General features: G+C 36.4%; 1 protein-coding gene and 1 pseudogene across 1 annotated transcript in view; both read left to right on the forward strand.

The window, feature by feature from the left end:
• Nucleotides 1–24,381, forward strand: part of ADGB (androglobin) — a 188,165-nt gene that overhangs the window by 19,729 nt on the left and 144,055 nt on the right. The gene's annotated exons all lie outside the window — the stretch shown is intronic.
• On the forward strand, nucleotides 16,742–21,484 carry LOC101323840 (copine-4 pseudogene; annotated as a pseudogene).

The following is a 24,381-nucleotide window of genomic DNA, read 5'->3' on the forward strand; positions in this document are numbered from 1 at the left end:
CTTCCAGCTTCCTGGCAGATAATCCATTCATTTTTATTAGTAACTTAAATTGCAGATACTATATTACCTACGTAAGTGATTTTTAACAGAATTGCTCTCCTGCTACGTACCAGTGTGGGGCAGGTCATTTCAGTATTTTCTAGTTGCTTCCATTCTTATAGGTCCAAGTTCTACAAGACCCTACAGGATCAAGGTCTTTCCCCTTTTCCCCTATTCCTTTTCTGACTTTACCTCCCCCTTGTTCATGTACTGTCCTCCTTTTCACATCCTGGAGCACCCCAGGCTTGTTCCTACCTCAGGGCCTTTGCTTTGCTATTTCCTCTGCTAGAAAGTCATTTCCATATGGTTTTCTCCCTCATCTCCTTTAGGTATTTAGCTCAATGCCATTTTCTCATGTCAGCTTCTTTGGCCAACTGGTTTAAAATTGCTATCCCCACTTTCCTGCCAAAACCAGAAACTCCCCATTTTTCTTTTGCTGCTTTATTTTTTGTCATTAATTGCTTTGCTCATTAACATACTATATATTTTGCTTTAAAAATTATGTTTATGCATATGTCACCTTAATAAAATGTAAGTTCCATGAAGGCAAGAATTTTTCCTTTTCTATTTTATACACTGTTGAGTCCTTAGTCATGTTTGGGTCATATGTAGTAGGCACTCAAAAATGTTTATGTAATGAATAAGTGAATGACAGTGATGAAATAAAAGACTATAACAGGGTTGCAATACACCAAAAAAAGAAAAGCAAACTTAGTAATGGTTATAATTAATGTACATCAAAGGCTCACAACTCTTAAGGAGCTTTGATTTTAAAGAGTTTATATCCTGAAAGAGATGAGATTGTTAACGCTCATTTAAAAAAAAAACAAAAAAAACTGATCAAACCAGATACCATAAAACACAGTACCTGGCCTGGTTTTGTGGTGATTTTATCACATGATAGAGATAAGATCCCTGCTGATAAGATGTTAACCCTTTCCTTACTGGGACGTCCCATTTCTTTTTGAGATGATGTTATTTCTAACAGGTTTTTTTTCCCAGAAAATGTCTGAATTGAATTATATCAATAAAAGTACATGTATATATTTATGAAAATACAAGAGTAAGGGCAAATAGTTATACAATATCTAGGCTTTGCTAGAAACTAGCTATTGAGTATTAAACATCAAATCATTAGGTTCTGCTGTAGCATTATATGATAGAATGTGAAGTCCACTGTAAATCATGTTTATCCTCTAAGTTTTACTGAAGAACTAATTATAGATATCAGGCTAAGTCATAGATTTAGGTGTCACCTAGCCTGGGGCCCAGGGATCAAAGTCTAGCAAGGCTCCAGTGTAATTGTCATTTGAAATATACTGGGGACATTTAGAGTAAGTTTTTATATGTCATTATTTTACCACACCTTGTGGTTATACATCCAATAAATGCAACTAACCCTACATAGTCCTGAGTACAGAAATGAGAGAAAAAGTATTCGGAGCCTTGAAAATGGCTGTCCCATAAAACCTTATTCTCCTACAGCTGCCATCTGTAGCATATCTCTTGTATTCCCTAAACTTATGTGTCAAATTGGGTACAGGACCCGGTCTGGCTTTTGCCTAGTCTGGTGGCTGGCACATAATAGCCACTCACGATTTGTTTATTAAATGAGTTCATAGTTTAGTTACCTAGCTTGGTTTTCATTCCTTCTAAATTTGATTGAAGCCTGGTTCTCCCCCCTTTTCTGATTTGATCCACTGTTGGCAAAATTCAAAAACTGAGATGTTTCAACTGAGAAAGCAGAACCATCTATGTCCAGCTGTGACCAAATTCATAAGTAAATATGAATTCTAAGTAAATACTTAGAATAAGTATGCCAGGTAACTGAGCTGACAGTTTTTACATTAGATTAAGGTATTTCTATTTTATGTATTCTGTATTTCTCTGTATCAGCAAGAATGAAATCTCTGATATAGGGTTCACCCTTGCACCATTTTTTGTGACATTAGATATGTCATTTTTTAATTTTGACATTCAGTTTTTTCTTCTTTGAATGAAGGACCATCTACTTAAAATTGTTGCCATTCCAACATTCCCTGTCCTCCCTTCTCTACTTTATTTTTTCCTCCAGCTCCAAACTATCATGATTCTTTCAGCATTTTTTTTAACTCTGCTAGATCCATAAGTGAGAGAATTTTGTTACAGTAAAGTGTTCAAAACTTAGATTTAACTTATTGTTCTAATTGGGGGTGTCATCTTTTTAAAATTTCATCTTTGAGAACAATATTTTTTATTGTCATAGCAACTGTCACAAATTATATCTTTCATTATTAGTACCTAATGATAATTAGAAATTACAAACCAATTTAAATTAATCAATTTGAAAACTAATGTGTACTGCAAAGATACCATGGAAGGATTTGTAGTGACAGCAAGACAAAAATTTGATCTTCTTTGACGTACTGAATATAAGTCTTGGTGTAGATGATAGACAACTTAAAAGAGGGAAGAGAAGGCATGCAATTTAAGTATTAAGAGTTATTAGTAGTGTTAATGCTTACACTTGAAATGCTAAAATATTTGAAACTTGAATGGGAAGTTTGAGATAGGAATACAATTTGGTGTTTATAGTCACAAAGTTTTGTTCCACTTCCAATAGCACATTAAAATCAAGATCAAACAGATAATTTGAACTAATAAGAATTATGCAACCTTCTAGATTCTTAGAGATGATGAAATATCATTAGACCTCTTTTTAAAAAATATATTTTATTGAAGTATAGTTGATTTACAATGTTGTGTTACTTTCTGCTGTACAGCATAGTGATTCAGTTATACGTGTATATATATATATATATATATATATATATATATACGTTCTATTTCATATTCTTTTTCATTATGATTTATCACAGGATATTGAATATAGTTAGACCACTTTTCAAAACAGAATGAAATATATTTCATAAAGCTCAAGTTAATCTATACTTACTGAAGTGTACATTTAAATTTCATAGAATTCTCAAAAAACATCAACATATTTGTCTATACAAAACTTTGAAAACAAGACTATTACAAGAGTGGAATCATGATTAATACTATGAAAGCAACATAAAATAGAATATATATCTTACTGAGGATTAAATTAAGTGAATTCTTGGTTATACCAGGTCAAAGAAAGAGCTGCTTCAATGAAACCATGCAACAGTGGTTAATAGAAAATAGATAATCTATTCCTCTACCAACAGAAATCAAAAAGGAAAAAAATGTGTGTGCGCACGAGAGAGAGAGAGAGAGAGAGAGAGAGAGAGAGAGAAGGGAGATGCCTTTTGTAGCTCTAGGTATAGTCCTTATAGCTCCATAGAAAAAGGCAGAGAGGGAAGAGGAGAAGCGGGGCAGGATACAACCCAGGGTTCACACAGAGTTTTGTGATTTACGCAGGTCACCTCTGAGAACCTCAACAACTAAGGTCATAAGTACTCACAATTTAAAAGGTGATCTCTGGTGACAAAAACTTCCCTAGAGGAAAGCCAAGTCTTTATGTTCATTTCCCAATGATTCACTGAGCGCTTCTCATGCCCAAGTCACTGGTTGGCTTGGGAGAATAAGGAATTGCAAAACGGGGTACAAGTCCAGGGATTTGTAATCTAGGGGAGAAAAACTAAGATTCAAATAGAAATAACTAGGAAATATACAGTAATGTCAAATTTGTCAGGGAGAACTTGTTGGAAATAATGGAAGGAACCATGTATTGGCATAGGGTTAGATTAGAGAAATCATGACATTTCTAAAATGATGGTTATGTGAGTTAGAGGATAAGAGGGTCACTTCCAACTGGAGCTGGTCTTTCATCATCCCCCTCTAACAGCCACTCTCCAACGTCGAAAGGCACAGCTAGTGAGATGGCTAGGGCAGGTGATGGAGGTGTTTGAGGCACAGAAAGTCATCCAGGTTGGCTGGAGAAGAGGGATTTCATATGAATGTACTGGCACAAAGAGCATCAGAGGTGAGTTCGCAGCACGTGAGAAGGACAGATTAAGGAATTTGAACTCTGTGTGATGGGGAAACATAGACTGTTTTCAATGTCAAAATGATGATATATGAGTTACAATTTAACAATTGTCTGAATGGAATTCATGCTGAATTAAGAATCAGGGTAGCAAGAAATGAGTGATGATAATGGGAGATAATGGGGGGATGCTTGCTTCTGGGAGCTCTCCATGAGAGTGAGGAACTTTTTTAAAGAAGGGTGAGTGGGTACAGAGCAGACCTGTAAGATGATTGTGGTCAAAGACCACAAAGCCAAGTTACTGACCTTCAGTGGCAGTGGTGATGGTGTCCAGGTGATGCTGCCACCATGTCTGAAAAGGGAAGGGAAAAAAGTGTAAATGAAATTCAATGACAAATTTCTGAGGGCCTTCCCTTGCTTATTTTTGCCTTTTCTTCAGGGCTTGGCACGATGTGTGTTTAATAAGGGTGTGTGTACTTTGAGTTAAAATAGAAACCTGGTGTGGCAGCTTGGCCATAAAACCCTCTGTCTCAGAACCAGAGAGAGACTATGAGACCCAGAGGGAAGAGGCCCTGTCAATCATCCCCAGGACACCAGGCAACACTCAGCACGGATTAGGGCATCATATAAATGTCTATTGCATATTTCTTAAATATAAAAATCTCAGCCAAAAAGCCCTGCTCAATGAGGCTAGGAATAACCTGTTAGTCTTAGTGGGATCTGTCACTAGTTCTTCCTTTGAAATAATCTTAATCTGAACATTTGTTTAATAATTTGTTAAAACTTGACATGGGTTAACAATTATTTCTGGCAATGAAAAAAATTTTTTTAATCAACCAATTTTTATTTTGTTTCCTTTTGGAGGAGAAATGGTTCCTCCTCAGTTTACTCTGTAGCATTATTAGAGGAGTAGAAGATGTTAGATTAAAAAGATTTAAATTTACAAACTCACAGAATTCGTACTTCAGCGTTACCTAAAAATAAAATCAAACTTATACTTTGAAACTCACAGCATTGTTGCTAGTGCTTCAAATGAGCAAAGTAATATTGCCTCAATCAAAAGTGGTTATTTAAAAATATTTTAGTTGGCTTTACTATTATTTTGACATTTCCAGGTCACAGATTATTGAAATTAAGGGATTAAATAATCTATAAACTGATTAGGCTACTTAATGTGAAATAAAAATGACTAAAATGACTAAATCCAAGATGTTAAAAATATACCTTTGATATGATTTGTATAATTTGATATAATTTGTATAATATGAAGTATTGGATAGAAATATTCCTAATCTTTCTTACTTTGACCCTTGACAAAGAAGACATGCATATGTTGTCAGAAGAAGTATTCAACTAGGTGCTTTGAAATTTTATTACATTCTTTCGTAGGGTAGGTTCAGGCTAATTAATTCCAAGGTCTAGGGCTATAGGCATGCTGATTTGTATGGCTGAATTAACATATGGTACATTTTAAAAGTAGACTTTATATATAAAGTATATATATATACACACACATATATATATATATACACACACACACACATATGTATAAAGTATATATATAAATATATAAAGTATATATAATATATATATTTATATTTTTGCTGGTGCCAAATGAATACCATAGTCTAAAGATTTTGTGATTATTTTTATTCCATCCTCTGACATGATGGGCATCAGAATTACATATATTACTTCAGTTGAAGTCCTCAAAATGTCAATGTGCCCTTTCTGCTCCCATTTCTTCACCTTTCAGTCTTCAATTCAGGGAAGAAATATGTCTAGTTTAGTTATAAATTAATAAAAAAGGCTACTACAGGTCATCAAACCTTGTGGATACACAGGCAAAAGGAGAGGAAGCAGGAAGAACTGTGGCCTGTTTGGCCTGCTTTCATCCCAGGTATGAGCCAGAAACACCGTGAGAGTTTAACCAGGTGAGGTCATGGTCAAAGGTGAAGCCTGTGCTGTACAATCTGCTAACAGAGCTCTTTCCACATACTATTGTAACGAATTAATTAGAAATTAGAGACAAAGCCACATGTTTGCTCCACCTTGGATCAAAGTCTAGGAGGGATTTGTGATCAGTTTGCTCCATAGACAAAGAACAAGTTTAGGAAGAAAATAGTTGGAGTTGTATAAAAAGAAGAAAAAAAAAGTTTAATTGGAGCTTGTGCATGTACTCACCCAGGGTGCTGAGGACCTGTTGTTTCTTTCATGGATTTTGGTTAAAGTCATTAAGGACATTATCTCATGTATTTGCACATCATGTTTTGTCCTTGCTCTTTAAAATATCAGCTTTGCTGCTGGACAGTGTTACATCCCGGTAAAAGGCAGAAGCTTCAGATACTAGGGGCCTGTGTTCATTGGGATCAGAACAGCAGAAGAAGCCCCCTCCTATTCTGCTCTCTCCCTTTGTTCCTCCATCTCTCAAGAGGGCTCAGGGGAACATGTGTCACTCCAGCTAAATCTATCCTCTCTTATCCTTTCCTGGAGTTCTCCTTTCCTTCTGACCTGCCCCTGCTTTGTTTTCTTTCTTCTACCCCCCAAATTAAGTCATTCTCTGATGGTCTTGCTTCACTCCCCTCTCCTTTATCCCTTTTGATTCTCTAAAACAATGATGATTAAAGATGACTGAATTAGCACCCGTGGTCCTTACCATGTAATTGAGCTCAAGTTCAAGGGGACAAATCCACTTGGATGTACTCTCCTACTCCAAGTTAAATATGTCCAAGATGGAGGTCATCATTTTCTCTTCCAAATGTGTAGATTTCCCATGTTTATTTTAGAGAATCTTACTACCATCTTCCCTGCCACGTTGAGTGTCAAGCAGTTATCTTTGACCTTCACCCTCCTTTGTCTGTTATGTCCAGTTGGTTTCCATGTTCTTTTGCTTTTCCCTTCAAATTGCTTCTCTACCCTGGCTCAGTGTTCATTTCATAATGATTTGACTTACATACGTCATGAAATGATTACCATAATAAATTTAGTGAACATCTGTCACCTCATGTAGATAAGACATTAAAGAATTAGAAAAAAAAATTTCTTCCTTGTGATAAGAACTCTTAGGATTTAATCTTTTAACAACTTTCATATACCGAGTTGACCAAAAAGTTTGTTCAGGTTTTTCCGTAACATCTTATAGAAAACCCTGAATGAACTTTCTGGTCAACCCAATATAATGTACAGCAGCGTTAATCATATTTATTATGCTGTACCTTACATCTCTAGTACTTATTTATCTTATAACTGGAAGTTTGTAACTTTTGGCTACCTTCATCCAGTTCCACCTCTCCACCCCCACCTATGGTAATAACAAATCTGATCTCTTTTTCTGTGTGTTTGGTTTGTTTGATTTTGAAGTATAATTAACCTGCAACATGCTGTTAGTTGCTGGTACACAGAGTAGTGATTCGATATTTCTATACACTTCAAAATGATCACCATGATGAAGATGTTACATAATTATTGACTATACTCCCCACACTGTACATTTCATACCTGTGACTCATTTATTTTGTAATTGAAAGTTTGTACCTCTTAATCTCCCTCACCTATTTATGTTCGTATTCACACAAGCACAGTATATTAAAAAAATAGATAAATGTTGAACTTTTAAAGTTAAATGCCTAATTAAATAATTTTCATCAAACCAAGAGAGTAAAGGTTGGCATAACAATCTGACTTTAACTATTTTTAATTTTTACATTTTTTAGAGGTTGCAATTTATTTCTTCACGTATTTAATATTTCTGAAGAATATGGCTCAGAATGCCCCTAATGCAAATTAAGTCAATTGTGTATTCTGATTCCTTCAGGGTATTAGCTGATGCTACTTCATAAGGCATGCTGATTACACACTGCATAAATAAACTACCTCCCACTATGAATAGATCATGTCTTTACCCTGAGCAGCATGCTCAAAGAGAATAATAGCAAAATTCCAGACCCTCACTTTATTGAAATTTTAACATCCTCGCAGGGGAAGTAATCTAATTAAAGCATATATAGGAGTGTGTATGGCCTGTGTGTAAATAAGATTCTGCTTCTTTTAAAACTTTTTCTTAGAAGTGTCTAATGATTTTGTGCCAGCTAAAGTTTTCTTTGGTTTTCAGCTCTTATATATATTTTTCTGTTGTATTATATAATCTTGTTAACTGACCTAAGAATTTTTAAAAAATCATTCTGTCATCTTTGCTAGGTATGTGATTAACAAGTGCTTTTAAGTTTTAAAAAGTTATTTCATTAGTGTTTTATTAATAACCAGATTATAAAATATATAGTAATGCAAATATGAACTACTTTTATTACATATAAAGACAATTTTGACTTTTTCCCAAGTCCAAATTATACACGGTTTAATTTACCAGGAATAGGTACACATGAAAGACAGACAAAATACATTTTGTTGAATATGACTTGGCGGTCAAATATATCACAGAATCTAGATTTAATTTAACTATGTATTATGACTCTAGGAACAGATAATACTGCTATCACAATGTGATGTTTGGATTTTCCTAAATTTGCCTTTTAAAATCCCCAGCTTTTCTTTTTCTTTCTTTCTTTTTTAATTTTTTAAACTTTTTATTTTTTTTGCGGTACGCGGGCCTCTTACTGCTGTGGCCTCTCCCGTTGTGGAGCACAGGCTCAGGACGCACAGGCTCAGCGGCCATGGCTCATGGGCCCAGCTGCTCCGTGGCACGTGGGATCCTCCCGGACTGGGGCACGAACCCGCGTCCCCTGCATTAGCAGGCGGACTCTCAACCACTGCACCACCAGGGAAGCCTTCTTTTTCTTTCTTTTTAAAAAACAGGTTTATTGATGTACATTTGACATACAATAAATTGCACATATTTAAAGAATGCATTCTGATAAGTTTTGATGTACATCCACACACATGAAAGCATCAACACAATCAAGATAATGAACAGATCTACCGTTCAAAAAAGTTTCCTTGCCTTCCTTCTGTCTTTCCCTGACCCCAGTTCCCAGGCAATCACTGTTTTATTTTCTGTCACTATAGATTAGTTTACATTTACTAGAGTTTTATATAAATGGAATAATAAACTTCCTTTTGTATGGCTTCTTTCACTCATAATTATTTTGATATTCATCCATGTTGTTGCCAATAATTAGTGTAGAATTAGTATTATTTCTTCCTTAAATAGTTAGTAGACTTTACCAGTGAAGCCATTTGGGTCTGGAGTTTTCTTTGTAGGAAAATATTTAATGCTAAGTTCACTTTATTAATAGACACAGACAAGGGTATTCAATATCTCTAGTCCAATCTACCTCCTCTTTACCAAGGATTCTTAGTTTGTATTCTTCAGGGAACTGATCCATTTCATCTGAGTTATCAAATATATGGACATAGAGTTGTTTGTAATATTTCTTTATTATCTTTTTAATGTCTATGGGATCAGTAGTGATGTCTCTTTTTCCATTCTGATTGGTAGTTTGTATCTTCTCTCACACATTCCTGATCAATCTGACTATAGTTTGATCAGTCAAAGAACTGGCTTTTTGATTTATTGATTTTTCTCTATCATTTTTATGTTTTCTATTTCTATTAACCTGCTCTAATTTTTTATTAATTTACATTAGAGTTAACTTGCTCTCTTCTTCCTAGTTACTTAGGATGGAAACTGAGTACATTGTTCTGAGACTTTGATTCTTTTCTAATGTAGACATTTTGTGCTATAAACTTCCCCTATCTATTGCTTTAGTGGCATCCTATACATTTTAATGTGTTATATTATCATTTTTATTCAATTCAGATACGTTTATAACTTCTTTTTTTAATTTCTTCTTTGACACATTGGTTAATCATAAATATTTTATCTAGATTCCAATTATCTTCAAATTCTCCAGGTGTTTTGGTTAGAGATTTCTAGTGTAATTTCCATTGGTCAGGTAACATATCTTGTATGACTTGAATTCTTTCAAATTTATTGAGACTTGTTTGATGTCTCAGATTATAGTATGACTTGGCAAATAAAATGTATGTTCTGGAAAAGAATGTTCATCTGGAGCATGAGGGGCAGAGCCTCAGGTGCTCCAGCATCATCACAAGTTGTGGCAGAGATAGGGGAGGATGGGGGAAACGGCTGCTTCTCCTGGGCACTAGGGAATGCAGCTAGACCTGGATCCAAAGCAGGCTCTCCATATCGACCAGGCTCAGAAGACAACGTCTGGCAAGAGGACCGAGCAGATGCAGAAGGCCAGCCACCCTGTACCTTTGGATTGGAGAATTTATTTAACACATTTACATCTAAGCCGTGTGGCTGACAGGGTCTTGGTGCTCCGGCTGGGTGTCAGGCCTTAGCCTCTGAGCTGGGAGAGCCGAGTTCAGGACACTGGACCACCAGAGACCTCGCAGCCCCACGTAATAACAACTGGGGAGAACTCTCCCAGAGATCTCCGTCTCAACGCTAAGACCCAGCTCCACTCAATGACCAGCAAGCTACAGTGCTGGACACCCCATTCCAAAAAACTAGTAACACAGGAACACAACACCACCCATGAGCAGAGAGGCTGCCTAAAATCATAATGAGTTCACAGACACCCCCAAACACACCACCAGACGTAGTCCTGCCCACCAGAAAGACAAGATCCAGCTTCATCAACCAAAACACAGGAACCAGTGCCCTCCACCAGGAAGCCTGCACAACCCACTGAACCAACCTTACCCAGGGGGGGCAGACACCAAATACAATGGGAACTAGCCTGTGAAAAGGAGACCCCAAACACAGTAAGTAAAGCAAAATGAGAAGACAGAGAAATACACAGCAGATGAAGGAGCAAGGTAAAAACCCACCACACCAAACAAATGAAGAGGAAATAGGCAGTCTACCTGAAAAAGAATACAGACTAATGATAGTAAAGATGATCATTCTAAATCTTGGAAATAGAATGGAGAAAATACAAGAAACATTTGACAAGGACCTAGAAGAACTGAAGAGCAAACAAATAATGATGAACAAAACAATAAATGAAATTAAAAATTCTCTGAAAGGAATCAATAGCAGAATAATAGAGGCAGAAGAATGGATACCTGACCTGGAACATAAAATAGTGAAAATAACTACAGCAGAGCAGAATAAAGAAAAAAGAATGAAAAGAATTGAGGACAGTCTCAGAGATGTGTCTGGGACAACATTAAACGCACCAACATTCTAATTATAGGGGTCCCAAAAGAAGAAGAGAAAAAGAAAGAGACTGAGAAAATATTTGAAGAGATTATAGTTGAAAACGTCCATAATATGGGAAAGGAAATAGTCAATCAAATCTAGGAAGTGCAGAGAGTCCCATACAGGATAAATCCAAGGAGAAACACACCAAGACATATATTAATCAAACTATCAAAAATTAAATACAAAGAAAAAATATTAACAGCAGCAAGGGAAAAGCAACAAATAACATACAAGGAAATCCCATAAGGTTAACAGCTGATCTTTCAGCAGAAACTCTGCAAGCCAGTAGGGACTGGCAGGCCATATTTAAAGTGATGAAGGAGAAAAACCTACAACCAAGATTACTCTACCCAGCAAGGATCGCATTCAGATTTGATGGAGAAATTAAAACCTTTACAGACAAGCAAAAGCTGAGAGAGTTCAGCACCACCAAACCAGCTTTACAACAAATGCTAAAGGAACTTCTCTAGGCAAGAAACACAAGAGAAGGAAAAGACCTACAATAACAAACCCAAAACAATTAAGAAAATGGTACTAGGAACATACATATAATAATTACCTTAAATGTAAATGGATTAAATGCTTCAACCAAAAGACATAGACTGGCTGAATGGATACAAAAACAAGACCAGTATATATGCTGCCTACAAGAGACCCACTTCGGACCTAGGGACACATACAGACTGAAAGTGAGGGGATGGAAAAAGATATTCCATGCAAATGGAAACCAAAAGAAAGCTGGAGTAGCAATTCTCATATCAGATAAAATAGACTTTAAAATAAAGACAATTACAAGAGACAAAGAAGGACACTACATAATGATCAAGGGATAAATCCAAGGAGAAGATAGAACCATTGTAAATATTTATGCACCCAACATAGGAGCACCTCAATACATAAGGCAAATGCTAACAACCATAAAAGGGGAAATCAACAGTAACACAATCACAGTAGGGGGCTTTAACACCCCACTTTCACCAATAAAAAAGAAAACACAAGCTTTAAATGACACATTAAACAAGATAGACTTAATTGATATTTATAGGACATTCCATCCAAAAACAATGGAATACAGTTTCTTCTCAAGTGGTCATGGAACATTCTCCAGGATAGATCATATTTTGGGTCACAAGTCAAGTCTTGGTAAACTTAAGAAAATTGAAATCGTATCAAGTATTTTTTCTGACCACAACGCTATGAGACTAGATATCAATTACAGGAAAAAAATCTGTGAAAAATACAAACACATGGTGGTTAAACAATACACTACTAAATAAGCAAGAGATCACTGAAGAAATCAAAGAGGAAATCAGAAAATACCTAGAAACAAATGACAATGAAAACACAGAGACCCAAAACCTGTGGGACACAGCAAAAGCAGTTCTGAGAGGGAAGTTTATAGCAATTCAATCTTACCTCAAGCAACAAGAAACATCTCAAATAAACAACCTAACCTTATACCTAAAGCAATTAGAGAAAGAAGAACAAAAAAAAAACCCCAAAGTTAGCAGAAGGAAAGAAATCATAAAGATCAGATCAGAAATAAATGAAAATGAAATGAAGGAAATGATAGCAAAGATCAGTAAAACTAAAAGCTGTTTCTTTGAGAAGATAAACACAATTGATAAACCATTAGCCAGACTCATCAAGAAAAAAGGGAGAAGACAAATCAGCAGAATTAGAAATGAAAACAGAGAAGTAATAACTGACACTGCAGAAATACAAAGAGTCATGAGAGATTACTACAAGCAGCTATAAGCCAATACAATGGACAACCTGGAAGAAATGGACAAATTCTTAGAAAAGCACAACCTTCTGAGACTGAACCAGGAAGAAATAGAAAATATAAACAGACCAATTACAAGCACTGAAATTGAAACTGTGATTAAAAATCTTCCAACAGAAACCCAGGACCAGATGGCTTCACAGGTGAACTCTATCAAACATTTAGAGAAGAGTTAACACTTATCCTTCTCAAAGTCTTCCAAAATATAGCAGAGGGAGGACACTCCCAAACTCATTCTACGAGGCCACCATTACCCTGATACCAAAACCAGACAAAGATGTCACAAAAAAAGAAAACCACATGCCAATATCACTGATGAATATAGATGCAAAAATCTACAACAAAATACTAGCAAACAAAATCCAACAGGACATTAAAAGGATCAGACACTGTGATCAACTGGGGTTTATCCCAGGAATGCAAGGATTCTTCAATATACACAAATCAATCAATGTGATACACCATATTAACAAGTGGAAGGATAAAAACCATATGATAACCTCAATAGATGCAGGAAAGCTTTTGACAAAATTCAACACCCATTTATGATAAAAACCCTCCAGAAATTAGGCATAGCAGGAACTTAACCTCAACATAATAAAGGCCATATATGACAAGCTCACAGCCAGCGTCATTCTCAATGGTGATAAACTGAAACCATTTCCACTAAGATCAGGAACAAGACAAGGTTGCCCACTCTCACCACTATTATTCAACATAGTTTTGGAAGTTTTAGGCACAGCTATCAGAGAAGAAAAAGAAATAAAAGGAATCCAAATCGGAAAAGAAGTAGTAAAGCTGTCACTATTTGCAGATGACATGATACTATACATAGAGAGTTCTAAAGATGCTACCAGAAAACTACTAGAGCTAATCAATGTATTTGGTAAAGTAGCAGGATACAAAATTAATGCACAGAAATCTCTGGCATTCCTATACACCAATGATGAAAAATCTGAAAGAGAAATTAAGGATACACTCCCAGTTACCATTGTAACAAAAAGGATAAAATACCTAGGAATAAACCTACCTAAGGAGACAAAAGACCTGTATGCAGAAAACTATAAGACACTGATGAAAGAAATTAAAGCTGATACAAACAGATGGAGAGATATACCATATTCTTGGATTGGAAGAATCAATGTTGCGAAAATGACTCTACTACCCAAAGCAATCTACAGATTCAATGCAATCCGTATCAAACTACCAATGCATTTTTCACAGAACTAGAACAAAAAAATTCACAATTTCTATGGAAATACAAGACCGCGAATAGTCAAAGCAATCTTGAGAAAGAAAAACGGAGTTGGAGGAATCAGACTCCCTGACTTCAGACTATACTACAAAGCTACAGTAATCAAGACAGTATGGTACTGGCACAAAAACAGGAAGATAGATCAATGGAACAGGATAGGAAGCCCAGAGATAAACCCACGCACATATGGTCACCTTATCTTTGATAAAGGAGGCAAGAATATACAATGGAAAAAGAAAGCTTCTTCAATAATTGGTGCTGGGAAGACTGGACAGCTACATGTAAAAGAATGATATTAGAACACTTCCTAACACCATACACAAAAATAAACTCAAAATGGATTAAGGAGCTAAATGTAAAGCCAGTCACTATAGAACTCTTAGAGGAAAGCCTAGGCAGAACACTCTATCACAGCAAGATCCTTTTTGACCCACCTCCTAGCGAAATGGAAATAAAAACTAAAATAAACAAATGGGACCTAGTGAAACTTAAAATCTTTTGCACAGCAAAGGAAACCATAAAGAAGACAAAATACAACCCTCAGAATGGGAGAAAATATTTGTCAGTGAAGCAAATGACAAAGGATTAATTCCAAAGTATATAAACAGCTCATGCAGCTCAATATCAGAAAAACAAACAACCCAATCCAAAAATGGGCAGAAGACCTAAATAGATATTTCTCCAAAGAAGATATACAGATTGCCAACAAACACATGAAAGGATGCTCAACATCACTAATCATTAGAGAATGATTGCAAATCAAATGCAGTCATTTTATGCAAATCAAAACTACTATGATGTATCACCTCACACCAGTAAGAATGGCCATCATCAAAAAATTTAGAAACAATTATTGCTGGAGAGAGTGTGGAGAAAAGGGAACCCTCTTGCCCTGTTGATGGGAATGTAAATTGATACAGCCACTATGGAGAACAGTATGGAGGTTCCTTAAAAAACTAAAAATAGAACTACCATATGACCCAGCAATCCCACTACTGGGCATATACCATAATTCAAAAAGAGTCATGTACCTCAGTGTTCATTGCAGCACTATTTACAATAGTCAGGACATGGAAGCAAGCTAAGTGTCCATCGACAGATGAATGGATAAAGAAGATGTGGCACATATCTACAGTGGAATATTACTCAGCCATAAAAAGAAACAAAATTGAGTTATTTGTCGTGAGGTCGATGGACCTTGAATCTCATACAGAGTGAAGTAAGTCAGAAAGAGAAAAACAAATACTGTATGCTAATACATATATATGGAATCTAAAAAAAGAAAAAAAAATAGTTCTGAAAAACGTAGAGCCAGCACAGGAATAAAGAGGCAGATGTAGAGAATGGACCTGTGGACACGGGAAGTGGGATGGGTAAGCTGGGATGAAGTGAGAGAGTGGCATTGACATATATACACTACCAAATATAAAATAGATAGCTAGTGAGAAGCAGCTGCATAGCACAAGATCAGCTTGGTGCTTTGTTACCACCTAGAAGGTTGGGATATGGAGGGTGGGAGGGAGACACAATAGGGAGGGGATATGGGGATATATGTATACATATAGCTGATTCACTTTGTTATACAGCACAACCAAACACAGCATTGTAAAGCACTTATACTCCAATAAAGATGTTAAAAGAAAAAAAAAAGAATGTTCATCTGTTGTGATGAAGTGTTCTGTAAATGTCAATTAAAGCAATTTTGATGGACAGTATTCAATATTTTATATCTTCTACAGCCCTGATTGATTCTACAAGCTGACTTATTTTTGGTCAGCTTGTTCTATCAGGTATTATGAATGCTATCTGTATCTTCTATTATATTTATGAATTTACCTATTGATTCTTATAGGTCTGTTTTTGATTCATGTATTAACAGAAGTTTAGAATTGTTATTTCATCTCAATGGATTTTCTTTTTTATCATTATGAAATTTAAAATTTTAATCCCTGATAGTATTGTTTGTTCTGGAATCTACTTTTCAAAACATTTGTTTTTGTTAATGTTAACATGATAAACATTTTTACATCTTTTTATTATTTGTTTATATATATAAAATATTTCTTATAGATAGCATATAGTTGGATTTGCTTTTTATCTAATCTTACAACCTGTCCCTTTTAATTCGGGTATTTAGACTACTCACATTTAATGTGATTACTAATATTGCTAAATTGAAATCTGTTATCTTGCTATTTGTTTTCTCTTTGCTCTATCCTTTGTGTTCCTTTTTTTTCTTCTTCCACAATATTTTGGATATTTTTAAAATTTCTATTTATCTCCTTTGTTGGCTTCTTTTGGTGGTCACTATAAACTCTTTACTGTTTATAGTACACATTTTTAACTTATCCTCTACCTTCTTTTGATATTGTATCAATCAAGTCACATTTAATATAAAAAATTGTAATAATGTATGCATTCACCTCCAAACTTTAAGCCTTTGTTTTCATACATTTCACTTTTATATATGTTATAAACCTTATACTGCATTATTTGTGTAAGTAATTTCATTACAAAAATATTTAAATAGTAGGATAACTTGTATATTTAGCCATGTAGTCACTACTACTGATTTTCTTTTTTCTTTGTATAGATCCATATTTCTATCTAGTATCATTTTTCTTCTGCTTAAAGGCCTTCTTTTATTTTTTATTGTGGTGAATTTTTCTGCTGATGAATGCTTTTAGTTTTTTTATGTCAGAAAAAAATAGTGTTTATATCACTTTCATTTAAAAGAATATTTTCACTAGGTGTAGAATTCTAACTTGGCAGATTTTTTTTTTTTTAGTCTTTTAAAGATGTTGCCTATTCACTTACATTGTTTTTAAATGAGAAATTTGCTGGTTTCCTTTTCTTTGTTCCTCTGCATGTAATATGTCTTTTTTTTCCTCTGGCTCTTAAGGTTTCTTTTATTACCACTACTTTTGAGCCATTTGCTTATGTTGTACCTTGGCATGATTTTCTTTATGTTTCTTGAGTTTAGGGTTAATTGAAATTCTTGAATTTGTGGGTTTATAGTTTGCATCAAAAATTTAAAAATTTTGATCATAGCTTCTTCAAATATTTTTTCCTGTCTCCCATCCTTCCTTTAATAAGAACAATAATTATTAGACTGTTAAAAGTTTTCCCAGAGTTCACTGATACCTTGCTCATTTTCCATTTGTGTGTGTGTGTGTGTGTTTCATTTTGGATCACTTCTATTGCTGTCTCTTCAAGTTCACTAATCTTATTCAATCTCTAATTTACCACTAAAACCCTTCTTATGTATTTTTTGTCAGACATTTTAGTTTTCATTTAAGGTATTTCAATCATTTTTTAAAATCTCATGTGCATGAGATTTATAAGACCAAAGAAAAAAGTACCCAAAAGAATTGGAAGACTTACATAGGGCCAGGACTAGTCCTATTTTTATCAGCTTGAAAAGCCAAAGCTAGCAGAAAAAAAGAAATAATAAAGATTACAGCCAAGATAAACATAACAGAGAATAGAAAAATAATAGATAAAATAAAAACTCAAAAGTTGGTTCTTTGAAGAGGTCAACAAAATTGACAAACCTTTAGCTACATGGACTAAGAAACAAAAGAGAGAAGACTTAAAATCAGAAATGAAAATGGGGACATTATGACCAATTCTACACAAATAAAAAGAATTATAAGAGTTCTATGAACAAGTGTATGCCAACAAATTAGATAATTTAGATGAAGTGGACAAATTTCTAGAAACACAAAATTTACTAGACTAAGTCACGAAGAAATAGAAAATCTGAATAGGCTATAACTAGTAAGGAAATTGAATCAGTAATCAAGTATCTCTCAACAACAAAAAATGTCTGGACCTGATGGCTGCATTGGTGAATTCTATCAAACATTTAAAGAGCTAATACCAATACTTCTCAAACTTTTACCAAAAATTGAAGAGGAGGGAATATTTTCTAGCTCACTCTATGAGGCCAGCATTACCCTGATTCTAAAGCCAGATAAAATTACTACAAGAAAAGAAAACTACAGATCAATATCTCTTAAAAACGCTGATACAAAATCATCAACAAAATCGTATCAAACAAAATTCAGCTACATAGTAAAACAATTATACACTATGGCCAAGTGGGATTTATTCCTGGAAATCAAGGATGGCTCAATCCGTAAAAATCAATAAATGTAATACACCATATAAACAGAATGAAGGAAAAAAACCACATAATTATCTCAACTGATACAGAAAAAGATTTTGACAAAATTTAACATCCTTTCATGATAAAAAAAAATACTCAACAAACAGGGATAGAAGGAAACTACCTCAACATAATAAAGCCATATATGAAAAATCCACAGAGGGGCTTCCCTGGTGGTGCAGTGGTTGAGAGTCTGGCTGCCGATGCAGGGGACACGGGTTCATGCCCTGGTCCGGGAAAAACCCACATGCCGTGGAGTGGCTGGGCCCATGAGCCATGGCTGTTGAGCCTGCACGTCCGGAGCCTGTGCTCCGCAACGGGAGAGGCCACAACAGTGAGAGGCCCGCGTACCGAAAAAAAAAAAAAAAAAAAAAAAAACCCACAGAGAATATCATACTCAATGGTGAAAGACAAAGTATTTGTTCTAAGATTAGAAACAAAACAAGAATGCTCGCTTTTATTATTTCTATTCAACACAGTACTGGGAAATCTAGCCAGAGCAACTAGGGAAGAAACAGAGATAAAAGGCATACAAATTTTGAAGGAAGGAGTAAAAGTATCTGTTTGCAGATGATATGATTTTATATGTAGAAAAATCTAAGTATTGGAGCCGGCAGCGCGCGGGCGGCAGGGCGCGTGGGTTTCGACAGACGGTGGAAGCTCTCAGCGAAGCCGCGGTCCCCGGCTGCCTGGGTAGCGATCCGCTTCCTCCCTCCCGCTCCGCCCCTCTCTCCGGCATCCCCACGTCTCTCCCCAAGTGACTGAGGGCCAAGCGGCCCTGCCCTCGCCGCCCGGGTTGGGGTCCGTGTCCCCGCACAGCGTCTCTCCCCTCCGCGGTCGCTGAGCTGCCCCCGGAGCCCAAGAAGAGGGCGGCACGACCCCCTAGGCCGACCGCGGGCCTGCCCACCACCGCGTCGTTCTGGTTGGACCCCGCCGGCTGAAGGCCAGTCTGCCCTCAGGTCCCTGCGCCAGAATGAAGAAGATGAGCAACATTTATGAGTCAGCTGCCAATACACTGGGAATCTTTAACAGCCACCAAAGTTGAGCTGCATGTGGCACGCAAAGGCACTTCCGACAGAGATGCCCTTTCCAAACCAGACGCCTGTGTCATCCTCAAGATGCAGTCCCATGGGCAGTGGTTCGAGGTTGACAGAACAGAGGTGATTCGCACCTGCATCAACCCAGTGTATTCAAAACTGTTTATGGTGGACGTTTATTTTGAGGAGGTGCAGCACCTGTGGTCTGAGGTCCACGACATCAGCAGCAACCACGATGGGCCGAAGAAGGCTGACTTCCTGGGTGGCATGGAATGCACCCTTGGCCAGATTGTTTCCCAGAGAAAGCTGTCCAAATGCTTGTTGAAGCACGGGAACATGGCAGGGAAATCCTCCATCATGATGATTGCTGAGGAATTATCTGGTAATCATGACTACATTGAACTTGCCTTCAACTCACGGAAATTGGATGACCAGGATTTTTTCAGTAAGTCTGACCCATTTCTGGAAAATTTTCGAATGAATGATGATTCAACTCCACAGCTTGTGCACCGAACTGAGGTTGTGATGAATAACTTAAGCCCAGCCTGGAAATCATTCAAAGTATCAGTAAATTGTCCATGCAGTGGAGATCCCGACCGCCGACTGACATGCATAGTATGGGACTGGGACTCCCATGGCAGACATGACTTCATTGGAGAATTCACCTCAACATTCAAGTAGATGAGAAGAGTGATGGAAGGAAAACAGGTGCAGTAGGAGTGCATCAACCCCAAGTACAAAGCCAAGAAGAAGAATTATAAGAACTCAGGCATTGTGATTTTGAATCAGTGCAAGACCCACAAGATGCATTCTTTCTTGGACTACATCATGGGTGGCTGCCTAATCCAGTTTACAGTAGCTATAGATTTCACAGCCTCGAATGGGTACCCCAGGAACAGCTGTTCCCTGCCCTACATCCACCCCTGCCAGCCCAATGAGTACCTGAAGGCCTTGGAGGCTGTGGGAGAGATTTGCCAAGACTATGATAGCAACAAAATGTTCCCAGCCTTTGGGTTTGGTGCCAGGATACTGCCAGAGTACAGGGTATCTCATGACTTCGCAATCAACTTTAATGAAGACAACCCAGAATGGGCAGGGATTCAAGGAGTTGTGGAAGCCTACCAGAGCTGCCTTCCCAAACTCTAGCTCTAGGGCCCCACCAACAGTGCTCCCATCATGCAGAAGGTCGCCAAGTCAGCATCAGAGGAGACCAGCACCAAGGAGGCATCACAATACTTCATCCTGCTGATCCCGACCGACGGGGTCATCACAGACATGGCCGACACGCGGGAGGACATTGTCCACGCCTCCCACCTCTCCATGTCGGTCATCATCGTGGGAGTGGGCAATGCAGACTTCAGCGACATGCAGATGCTGGACAGAGACGACGGGATTCTGAGGTCACCCAAGGGAGAGCCCGTCCTTCGTGACATCGTCCAGTTCGTGCCCTTCAGGAACTTCAAACACACATCTCCAGCTGCCCTGGCAAAGAGCGTGTTGGCTGAAGTCCCAAACCAAGTCGTGGGCTATTACAATGGCAAAGGGATGAAGCCAAAATGTTCATCAGAAATGTATGACTCTTCCCGGACACTGGCTCCATGAACTCTACACACTTTTACAGAGTCCTCAAATACTATTCCTGCTGATATTTAATACTTCTATTATCCTGTACTTAAAAAAAAAACACAGGTACACACTTAAAAATAGCACATTTTGGTGATTTTTAACTAACAATTTTTTTTGCATGTGTAGCCCTGAGGCCTGGATCTGCTAAGCCCTTGTATTGTTAAAGACGTTTTACAAAGAAACACAGATAATTATAACTTACTCTTTAAATTACAGCATGTCACCTTGAAATAAAGTGTTATCTGTATCTGTTTTTTATACAGGTTTGTTGAAATTTTGCTAAATTTCTTATTATCTTTACACTGTAAAGCATTTTGAAACATTTCTTGAACGTTGATCGCCAAAGCATATTTGGTTTTATCTGCTACAGGATGAGAGACTTTTTAAAATGGCAGATGCATGGACTGTATTTTACATGTTTTAAAGAAAAAGAAACTCCAAAAATCTAAATATTCTGTAAAAAACTGTTAGAACTAATAAATGAATTCATCAAAGCAGGATACAAAGTCAACACACAAAAAATCAATTGTATTTCTATACACAAACAATGAACAATCTGAAAAGTAAATTACAAAAACAATTCCATTTACATTAGCATCAAGAAAAATAAAATACTTATGAACTAACTTAATCAAGGAGGTGAAAGACTTGTAAAGTGAAAACTACAAAACATTGCTGAAAGAAATTAAAGACATAAATGGAAACACATCCCATGTTCATGGATTGGAAGACCATTTTAATGTCATTACTACCCAAAGCAGTCTACAGATTCAATGCAATCTTTATCAAAATCTCAATGAATTTTTTACAGAAATAGAAAAACACATCCTAAAACTTATAGGTTTTTATTATTTTATTATTATTTAAAAATTATTGATTTTTAAAATTCTACCTTCTAAATCATTAGTCCTCTTCAGGTTTATTCAGTCTACTCTTTCAACATTTGAAGTTTCCATTACTAAAATTTTCCAATGTCTCTTTTTTATATTGGTCTTATTTTTTTGTTTTCTTGTTTGACATCTTCCTGTTCTCATTGCAAAGAAGAAATTTTATTCCTTTATCTTTTTGGTAATTCTAAATATACTCATTTTAAACACCTTTTAAGTTTGCTACATTATTTCTCTTTCCTTGGGTGTGATTTCTTTCTTTTGCTATATTTACTGACTGTCCTTTCAGTTTTAAGTTTCTTTTTTTGCTTTGTAATGTTAGTTCTTTAGTTCATATTTTAAACTCATGCATGCCATTTTCTGCCATGAGGTTTGGATGGCTTTTAGGATGATTCCCTCCCTACCCATTCTGACATCCAGTAGGGATGCTCTAGTGAAAAGGACAGGATAGTTGTTACATTATTGAAATACTTCCTATCAGTTGGCAAGTAGCTGCTTTTCCGAACTCCCTGAAGAATATTTCTCTCCCATTGAACGCTGACTCCTTTTTGAGAACCCCAGGACCTATCCACAATTCAGTTACTAAATGGTTAAAAACCAGCTCAGGCGTCTAGCACTCTGTTCCAATACAAGAGCAAAGTCCTTTCTGATTGGTGGGTGCATTTTTATATCACCCCTGCTTCCACTCAAGTCTTAACATGGGGAGGTTGGAGGCTTTTCTCCCATGCAGGAAGTGCTATCCCTGATACCACATCCATGGTGGTAGAGGGCCACCCCCATCCCCATTTTTTCCCATTTGGCCAGCCGATTTCCTCATGGAATCATAGGAAAGTGGCATATTGCCTCTGACACCATAAACTATAAGGGGAGTTATTCCAGCCTTAGTTCAGTGCTAGGAGTTCATGAATACTCTAGCCACTTGCTCACTCATAAAGCCTATTTCTGGTCTCCTGACATTTGCAGGGTGAATTCAGCTTCTTTTCCAAAATAGACTTTTAAGCTTGCTCAATTCCAATTCCCAGTACCTGCTTGTGGGTTACACTATTCCAGCCCCCAATCCACCACTACAGGTTTAGTCTATTGACTTTTTTAAACTGAGATATAATTGACATATTGTTTCAGGAATGTACCATTATGATTTGATATTTGTATATGTTTTGAACGATCACCACAATAAGTCTAGTTAACATCTGTCACCATATGTAGTTGCACATTTTTTTCTTTGTGATGTGAATTTTAGCAACTTTACTCTTTTAACAACTTTCAAAGATACAAGTGTATTATTAACTACAGTCACTATGCTGTATTTTACATCCTCGTGACATTTATTTTTTAACTGGAAGTTGGTACCTTTTGACCATTGTCACCCATTTTGCCCAGCCCTCACCTCCTGCCTTTGGTAACCACCCACTTACATTTTTCAGTGGCTTCCAATCATGATCAATTCGTTTTAGTAATGAAAAGTGTATATATATAATTATTTTAACACCTGTGTATCTGTTGCTTACATTATGCATCATTTTCACGTCAGACTATTCTGTTTGACTTTGCCCGCTGTTATAAATTTGCTTCTTTTACGCTTCCTCTCTTTTCCCCTGGAGTACCTTTATATTTTATATTTCTACTCTGGAAATCAGCCCCTTGCCTGGCTTTCTGGAATTTTTCTTCCCTCTAAACATCGGTTTCCTCTGGAATATAATTTGGCATTTGGAATATACATATTTTATATTTTCAACATTCCTCACTGATTTTATTAAATTTTTTTGAAATAACTTTCCACAAATATGTTTTGTTTATAAATTGCTAGCCTCTCCTAAATGCATCAGCGACACTTCACTTATCTCAATAGCATATTTAGACCTACTATGTGGAAGAGAGCATTTAGCCATGTAGCAGAGAATATACTTATCTTCAAAATCTTTTATACAACTTGTAATTTTAATGAATTAAATCATTTACTAGTACTTGGGTATATTGCTATACAAATAGAGTAACTCTGTATACTCCTGAGTTTTTTCAGGGGATGGTTTGATTTCTTTGCATGTTTGAATTTTCTAAATGTTCAGCATTTATTTCCCAATATTACCAGTTCCTAAATCTTCAAAAGTCCTGGGTTACCTTTGTGTTTAAAGATCATCTTGTTTTCAGAATTGATGAAATCAGGAATAATGTGATATGAATATTTTAAAGGATCCTGACTATGCTAGAAGAGTAGGTACATTCTGGCAATGAAATTCAAAGAGATACTGTGCTGAGAGCTTCAAAAGCAGCAGTTGTACATGGTCATTTGAAGTTTACAGTATATTTGACATTGGACTGTATTTGACTCTTGCTTGTACTGTGTGTGTAGCACAATAGGGGAGCTACTGAGCTGGTGTAAGATACCTCTAATGAGATTCTTTTTAAGTGATCTTCAGTATAGATGGAAACAAATTT

Source organism: Tursiops truncatus, chromosome 12, assembly GCF_011762595.2.
Source record: "Tursiops truncatus isolate mTurTru1 chromosome 12, mTurTru1.mat.Y, whole genome shotgun sequence".
NCBI lineage: Eukaryota > Metazoa > Chordata > Mammalia > Artiodactyla > Delphinidae > Tursiops > Tursiops truncatus.